The sequence below is a fragment of the Anabrus simplex genome, chromosome 7 (assembly GCF_040414725.1).
Source record: "Anabrus simplex isolate iqAnaSimp1 chromosome 7, ASM4041472v1, whole genome shotgun sequence".
Taxonomy (NCBI): domain Eukaryota; kingdom Metazoa; phylum Arthropoda; class Insecta; order Orthoptera; family Tettigoniidae; genus Anabrus; species Anabrus simplex.
The window spans coordinates 254,385,552-254,395,049 of record NC_090271.1 but is presented as its reverse complement, the minus strand read 5'-3'; positions in this window follow the sequence as shown (position 1 = coordinate 254,395,049).

Below are 9,498 nucleotides of genomic sequence, written 5' to 3'. Positions count from 1 at the left end.
CCTTGTTCGTGCTTGTGCCCTTCAGCCTGATGCAATAACAGTTTAGGGGAAATAGTTTCAAGTCAAACATAGACTACGTGACGCAAGATGCTACCCTTAAGAAATATTAATGCAGATCAGGATTGATTGATTGATTGATTGATTGATTGATTGATTGATTGATTGATTGATTGATTGATTGATTGATTGATTGATTGATTGATTGTTCAGTTCTTGTTATCAACTACCATAATACAGCATAATGGAATGAATGTGAGAAACCTTTATGAGAGAATAACCCTATAAATATATACTTAGTAAGTATAAATTATATCAAATAGCGAGAATATACAGAAATTCAAAATAATTCAAATTAATTACATATGATACAATAGTTAGAATGGTCTGTAACAACCTATACGTTACAACAGGAAACGAAATAGCAAGCGCCTTCTATATGCTGCTAATGGAACACCTATTCTAAACTATGGCAAGCACCTTATGCAAATCAAATTAGGACTAAGGCGGGTGTTTTTCGATAACACTCTTCCAAATTAGCTGTAGAAAAATTCAGGAAAGAATTAAGAACTTACTGTTAAGGGAAAATAAGTCGACAGGGTGTGATAATATGGCTGGGGAGGTTCTAAAACTGGGAGATAAAGCTATTCTACGCTATTTGGAAATACAATTTACTGTCTCTCTCAACAATACGCAAATTCCAGATGAATGGAAGAAAGCAACTGTAGTCCCGAATTTTAAAGGAGGCAACAGGCTACTAATGGACAACTATAGACCCATTAACCTTACGCCCATTGTATGCAAACAAATGGAACATCTAATTTTAGAATATCTAAGAGAACAATGGGAGAAAAGTGCCTGGATTAATGGCCGTCAATACGGCTTTAGAAAAGATTTCTCCTGCAAGAGCCAGATGTTGTCGCTCTTTCAAGATATTAGCGAGTCATTAGACAAAGGTGTGCAAGTTGATACTATTGTAATTGATTTTGCTAAACCATTTGATGTAGTACCACACGGTATTCTGGTCAGAAAATTGGTGAAAAAATCATTAATAAAAGGGTTGTTCTGTGGATCCGGGAATTTTTGACAGACCGCACGCAGAGGGTAAAGGTGAGAAGTAAATACTCCGACGAAGTTTCTATAACGTCGTAAGTAGTACAGGGTATTTTTATAGGGCCACTGCTATTTACGGCATGTATCAACGATCCGCCGAACAAAATTCGAAGTGAATGCAGATTGTTTGCGGACGACTATCCTAGCGGTAATAGGTTATTACAAACATAAATTATCGAAAGTGCAGTCTCATAAGAATGGGAAAGGAACATAGGCAAGGGGATTTTCACTATTGTCTTGGATCGGACGCTCTGGTTGAGAGTGACTCATGCAAGTACCTAGGAATATAGAGATCTAAAATGGGATACTCACGTAGGAAGTGTAATTATAAAAGCGCGCAAGTCCTTACACTTCGTGATGAGGGCACTAAATGGCAGCAGTTCCCAGGCGAAGGCGCACTGCTATATAGCCTATCACTCATTAGGCCAGTGCTGGAATATGGAGCAGCCATGTGGGATCTACCAAACAGGACTCATTAAGGAACTTGAGATGGTACAGCGAAAGGCTGCAAGATGCATGCTTAATGATTTCAATCTTAGAAGTAGTGTGACAAGTATAATAGAAAAACTCGGGTGGGAGACATTGGGGACTAGAAGGAAACAAACACGTTTACACGAATAAGCCAGCTCGGGGAGAGTTGAACATTCGACTAGAAAAGCCCTGTTACATAAGCAGCACAGATATCTGCATACAGTAAAATGTAGATCGCAGAAAACTAACTATAGTAAATATTCGTTCGTAAGTACGGGAACTGATGACTGGAATACGTTACGTGCAGCTGTCTTACAGCCTTTTCCCAAAAATGTAAGATGCTTCAAGAACAGACTTCAGCATTCTGTAAATTGTGTGTAAATTGCTATGCGATGGTGTCATATTTCAGTGCACTGTAAATTGTAGTATTAAGGCATCTGAATTATATAAGGTATGTGTGAATTTTTATATGAAAGTGCTGTATCTACAATGTTAAGATAATAGTAATTGGGCCGCTCAATCTACTGTAGTGTATTTTTTTCTAAATACTTAAGGTATGCGTGAATTTGTATATGACGGAGTTGTAATGTTAAGCTAGCAGCAAGCTCAACCTATAGTATTGTAAGCTGTAGTGTTAACACTGGAAAACCGGGCGAGTTGGCCGTGCGATTAGGAGCGCTCGGCTGTGAGATCGCATCCGGGAGATAGTGGGTTCGAACCCTACTGTCGGCAGTCCTGAAGATGGTTTTCCGTAGTATCTCATTTTCACACCAGGCAAATGCTGAGGCTGTACTTTCACTAAGGCCACGGCCGCTTCCTTCCCATTCCTAAGCCTTTCCTGTCCCATCGTCGCCATAATACCTACCTGTGTCGATGCGACGTAAAACAAATAGCAGAAAAAAAACCCACTGGAAATTCGTACGTAAGTTGTGTGTGAATTTGTGTATGATGAGGCTGGATTTAGAATGTTAAACTAGTAATGGTATTTCTATTAATATTTTCTTTCCACGGAATTGCTTGTTGTAGCCTACTCTTGTTGTAGTTGCCTTGTTGTTGTTTTTGTTGTTGTTGTTGTTGTTGTTGTTGTGTAATTAACTTTGCCTTATTATCACACTACTGTAAGTGCTCATTGCCACCGGGATATTTCCCAATTACGATGTATCCGTTAATAATAATAATAATAATAATAATAATAATAATAATAATAATAATGATATTAATGAAAAATGAAATGTATGGCTTTTAGTGCCGGGATATCCCAGGACGGGTTCGGCTCGCCAGGTGCAGGTCTTTCTATTTGACACCCGTAGGCGACCTGCGCGTCGTGATGAGGATGAAATGATGATGAAGACAACACATACACCCAGCCACCGTGCCATTGGAATTAATCAATTAAGGTTAAGGAATCGAACCCGGGACCCTATGAACCGAAGGCCAGTACGCTGACCGTTCAGCCAACGAGTCGGACATAATAATAATAATAATAATAATAATAATAATAATAATAATAATAATAATAATAATAATAATAATAATAATAATAATAATAATAATAATAATAAAGGTTGAGAAACGAGCAAAAGCAGGCCGTGAACTTTGTCTTTGATAAAACAACGCATTATAAAGCACTTTGGGCGCACTATGAGAGGGAGCAAGTACCATCTTCTATAGTTAATATTACAGCGGAAAAACTGGGGGCAAGTGGTGGCTGTCGCAAGAGAAGAATCTAGCTAGACGGCATCAAAGAACGGACGAGAATGATCAGCACCCAGCGGCTTTTCCATCTACCACAAGAAAGAATATCTTACGCCAGTGACCGCCGACGTCCCGATGGGACCGGATATGACACACGAAGAAGAAGAAGAAGAAGAAGAAGAAGAAGAAGAAGTCTTATATCAGCCGTTATCTAGAGCAGAACAAAATTGTTACCAAACTCGAAACAGAAACCCGAATCTTTCATTCTCTGGACGGCTGCACCCAAACAGTACATACACTGAAGAATCACAGTCAGTTCTTCGATGTAAACATGTAGTCTGGGGGGCAAAAATTAAGTTCCAAGAACGGATCATTCGGGTTCGAATCCCTAAATAGGTCACAATTCTTTCAACACCTTCATATTCTACCAATTACGATATTTTAGGTTCACTATGCGAACATCACAGAAGAACATGAAACTTCGGTATATTTGATGTGCCAGCATTGAGAAAGTGCTTGTGTTTCTAGAATGGTTCTCTACAGCTATATAAAAACCCGCGTACATACACTCAGAAGAAAATCGTTAAACTCGCCAATGAGTGAACGTCTGAACTATTATCGACCTTATCTGGAAACATCGCAGGAAACTAACTGCCCTAATCAGATGCCAACTATCTTAGGATACTACTAGGTTATACCATAACCAGTTCAGGCACGCACGTATATTTCCCATATTGTAAGTCAACAGTTATCCATTTACCGAAAATTCAGTCTCGTGTCGTAGTCTATATAGGTATATTCTCGTATATAGGATTTTCTCCTCGCACGCTTCACAATACAGTATTTCAAGGGTGCAGTTCCCACACTGGTGTTCGCTCGTCTTCTTGAGTCGGGCGGGGGATGTAAGCTGTCTGGGTCGCCCGCTCTCTCGCTATTGGGTTAATGTGCGTGAAATTTGGAGTTTGGTGGTACAAGTGAGAAGGGATGGGGAATGCAAAGTGTCCCTCGCCAATTTCCCGCTAATTCCAGTAAGCATTGTGTACACGTCACGCCAGGCCCTGACATCGGCCTTGGCCAATCACAATTTGTACACTCTGGCTCGCAGGAAAATTGACCTCAGTCCACAGTTCATAAGCTAACGATGATGATCTAACCTCTAGTTAACCGAGCGAGGATATGCTAAACTAACCTATAATTATACGATCACACGTCTATAAATAAATATTTATCCAATCCGAAACACAATCTCTTCTTATCCAGATTCATTTGGATTGGGATATATGAGGTCCTTCTCCGTCTTGTACTCTATTTTTTCCCACCAATATCATCATCAGTGGTTCGTTGGCTGAATGTTAAGCGTACTGGCCTTCGGTTCAGAGGGTCCCGGGCTCGATTCCCGACCTGATCGGGAATTTTAACCTTCATTGGTTAATTCCAATGGCCCGGGGGCTGGATGTTTGTGCTGTCCCCAACATTCCTGCAACTCACACACCACACATAACACTATCCTTCACCACAATAGCACACAGTTACCTACACATGGCAGATGCCGCCCACCCGCATCGGAGGATCTGCCTTACAAGGGCTGCACTCGGCTAGAAATAGCCACACGAAATTATTATTATCAGTCGTGTTCCAGTTCAGGTCTCATTATCTTATACTGTTTCAATATGAGCTATCTGAGTGTTCCCCGGCTTCCCTTTCCGTTACCAAGCGAGTTCGCAACGCGTGTTGCTGTAAGCGTGAATTCGAGAACTCCATCATCAGTAGCACTGAAGATGGCTTTTCGTGGTTTCGTAAGATCTCCACACACTCCCCCCCCCCCCCGCCACCGTGAGGGGAGGCGGTAGAATAGCACACACGGTGCCCCTGCCTGTTTTAAGAGGTGACTAAAGGGACCCTAGGGACTCACAACTTTGGAACGTTGGTTGGTGACCACGAGGTCCATAGCTACGTCCTGCATTGCTTCCACTCACTTGTGCCAGGCTCCTCACTTTCACGTATTCTATCCAACTTCCCTTGGTCAACTCTTCTTATTTTCCGACCTCGACGGTAATATGTCTCAAGGCATAAGGAGTGTTAATTTACATGCCCTTTGTGGCCCTTGCGATGGCCGATGCGTTCATACTTCAAAGTGTTGGACTCCTTCAATGTTTTCCCTCTGATTAGTGTTAATAAAGGATAGTTTCCCAGTTGTATTTTCTCTTAAAACAATAATCACCACTATCACCGTTTCCTACGATCACATTGGGCTAATACATATATTTTTTAACTTAAATAAGGTCACCTCCTTCCAAATCCTAGCCTTTTCTTATCCTATCATCGCCGATAACCTACCAGATTTCGTGCTATGTTAAACCGCTACTACAAAGTATTCTCTTTCCTTCAATTTGTAATTGTATGATTTGATTTTGGACTCGTTCGTTTGAATGTCCGTCTCTATTTAATCACTCAACTTTTGAAGCATTCTTCCTAGATGTCTGTTCTTTTCTCACTATGTGTTTCCTTGTCTTTCATAATGTAAGCTACTTCTCAGAAATTTTATTTCAGCTGTTTTTATTCTCCTCCTCCTTCTTTATCACTGGCTTGGTCACGGCTGCGTATGTCATAACAATTTGTAATGTAGATTTTGTATTATTTCCTTAGTCTTCAATAGTATACTATATCTCCCAAGTTGTATCCTCCTGTTCATTTCCATATTCACTTCTCATCTTTTAATTCACTTCCTAGGTAGGCCTACTCAATGTTCTCCATAACTTCAATATTTTTATCTCCGATTTATAACAATCCATTCCGTTATCCCCTCCTGCTTTCATCAACATTGTACTGTTCTTTTCCACACGGACGTTCAATCACTTTTATCATTTTTTTTTTTTTCATTTACTGAATCAAGCCTCTCTCCCCAAATCAAAATATTGTCACAAATAGTATTGTGTTCATTCTTGTCCCTCCATAAGAAGCTTTCCTGCCCTGATATCAATGTCCGTCTCAATGGCTAAATGATTAGCATTCTGGCCTTTGGTCACAGGGGTCCAGGGTTCGATTCCCGGCAGGGTCGGGAATTTTAACCATCATTGGTTAATTTCACTGGCACGGGGACTGGGTATATGTGTCGTCTTCATCATCATTTCATCCTCATCACGAAGCGCAGGTCGTCTACGGGTGTCAAATCAAAGACCTGCACCTGGCGAGCCGAACATATCTTCGGACACTCCCGGCACTAAAAGCCATACGCCATTTCACTTCATCATCTATCACAATAATAAATATTAAAGTTAATTTCTCTGAATTAGTTCAACTTCTTCAACATTTGCATCTTGGTACAATGATAGCATTTAAAGTGAAAATGATCAGTTTGACATACACATGCAGATCTCCAACGTCGTTATCTTCAATCTTGACTCCTTTTATAACTTATCTAAAAAAAGATTGGCCATATTGTAGGGAATATTTTCGTGATTCAATTTAAGAGGTAGGCCCTACACACATCTTGGGGCACCATTCTCATTGCTGAGAAGGACGAGGAACTCTGTCCACTCGAAAACCAAGTATAAGATAAAGAAAGGAAAGGCAGAAAAATAGCAAGATCGCAAAGCCTCCCAAATTCCAATCCTATGTGGATCTAAAATATATTGGTCATTGTGGTGATGTTTGAAAACAACCATGGCAACAACCATATTTTCACCAGTCATTGAAGAAGTCTAATTAAGGACAAATGTTTTGATCACTCAATGAATAACGGTAGTGGCTGACGAAACGGAAGAAAGAAACTGGTAAACATGTGTTTAAGAAAGAAGCAGAGATGTAATTTTGTGTCGCAAAATAAAGATCGATATATTAATAGACTACTTTGCTAAAATGGTTTTGTTTAAAAAGTGTGTTAATCATTATTTATATTTAGGATAATTACACTGACTGACAGAGCAAATGCAGCACCAAGAAGGAGTGGTTCGAAAGGAATGAAAGTTGGGGAAAAAACAGAGACGGCACGGACGAATAATTGATGTTTATTTCAAACCGATATGCAGGTTACACACTGCGCACGGCATCGACGCAGTAGGATGTAGGACCACCGCGAGCGGCGATGCACGCAGAAACACGTCGAGGTACAGAGTCAATAAGAGTGCGGATGGTGTCGTGAGGGATGGTTCTCTATTCTCTGTCAACCATTTGCCACAGTTGGTCGTCCGTACGAGGCTGGGGCAGAGTTTGCAAACGGCGTCCAATGAGATCCCACACGTGTTCGATTGGTGAGAGATCCGGAGAGTACGCTGGCCACGGAAGCATCTGTACACCTCGTAGAGCCTGTTGGGAGATGCGAGCAGTGTGTGGGCGGGCATTATCCTGCTGAAACAGAGCATTGGGCAGCCCCTGAAGGTACGGGAGTGCCACCGGCCACAGCACATGCTGCACGTAGCGGTGGGCATTTAACGTGCCTTGAATACGCACTAGAGGTGACGTGGAATCATACGCAATAGCTCCCAAACCATGATGCCGCGTTGTCTAGCGGTAGGGCGCTCCACAGTTACTGCCGGATTTGACCTTTCTCCACGCCGACGCCACACTTGTCTGCGGTGACTATCACTGACAGAACAGAAGCGTGACTCATCGGAGAACACGACGTTCCGCCATTCCCTCATCCAAGTCGCTCTAGCCCGGCACCATGCCACGCGTGCACGTCTATGCTGTGGAGTCAATGGTAGTCTTCTGAGCGGACGCCGGGAGTGCAGGCCTCCTTCAACCAATCGACGGGAAATTGTTCTGGTCGATATTGGAACAGCCAGGGTGTCTTGCACATGCTGAAGAATGGCGGTTGACGTGGCGTGCGGGGCTGCCACCGCTTGGCGGCGGATGCGCCGATCCTCGCGTGCTGACGTCACTCGGGCTGCGCCTGGACCCCTCGCACGTGCCACATGTCCCTGCGCCAACCATCTTCGCCACAGGCGCTGCACCGTGGACACATCCCTATGGGTATCGGCTGCGATTTGACGAAGCGACCAACCTGCCCTTCTCAGCCCGATCACCATACCCCTCGTAAAGTCGTCTGTCTGCTGGAAATGCCTCCGTTGACGGCGGCCTGGCATTCTTAGCTATACACGTGTCCTGTGGCACACGACAACACGTTCTACAATGACTGTCGGCTGAGAAATCACGGTACGAAGTGGGCCATTCGCCAACGCCGTGTCCCATTTATCGTTCGCTACGTGCGCAGCACAGCGGCGCATTTCACATCATGAGCATACCTCAGTGACGTCAGTCTACCCTGCAATTGGCATAAAGTTCGGACCACTCCTTCTTGGTGTTGCATTTGCTCTGTCAGTCAGTGTATATCCCAAGAGATACATTTCCCACATGTACTTAAATCTTACTGAAACTTACCTTTTCTTCAATCGTATTATTCACGAGGATGTCTAGCATCTCTTTTAAGCAATGACGATACAGTACATATTAAAAGGAACTTAAAAGATAACACAACATCCACAGCTATTGCTTTACTCGGACCCGCAACTGGTGCATTGCATAGTTCCAAAGTCTTACATTTTGGTCCTGACCTATGCCTGAGAGCTGTTAATTACTTATTGCCATGTTGTTACTAACGAAGTTGAACATTAATTATTAGGCCTTAGGATTAGGATGGATTTCATAATCCTGAAATGGCCTATAAGTTTGAGATAAAACTACTTTCAAAATTGCAATTGTCAATGATCCGATCTTCGAAAGTTGTAGCAAACTAATGGCTCAGCTACGAAGATGAGATACTATAAACGACTTTCATATCCATTCTAATGTCACTTTATTAAAACTGTGCTTTAACTATAGATTATCTATACTTTTGAAGGGTCGGTCATAAACCGATTCACCAAATTAATGTATGAGGTTTTGTGCAAGAATATACGAATGATTTTGGTCAAAGTTGACGTAGTCTGTAATTGAAAGTCCACGTGACTAAAGGACGAGGGTGTCAATAAAGCCTAAAGGTTCTGTGGAGATGAATGAGTAAGACGCACGACAAATTTTCTGAAAATAATGGTATCGGCCTGAAGATGTGTATCTGACAGGTGAATAGAATTTTGCGTCCGTGGCTATACTCACGACATCAGCCGTTGCATAAAACCACAAGCTTCCTCCCTTTCTTGGAATACTGTGAATGATAACCAATAATAAATGGAACGGGTGCAGATTAACGGATTATTATTTTATAGACAGATGAAAATGACTTAT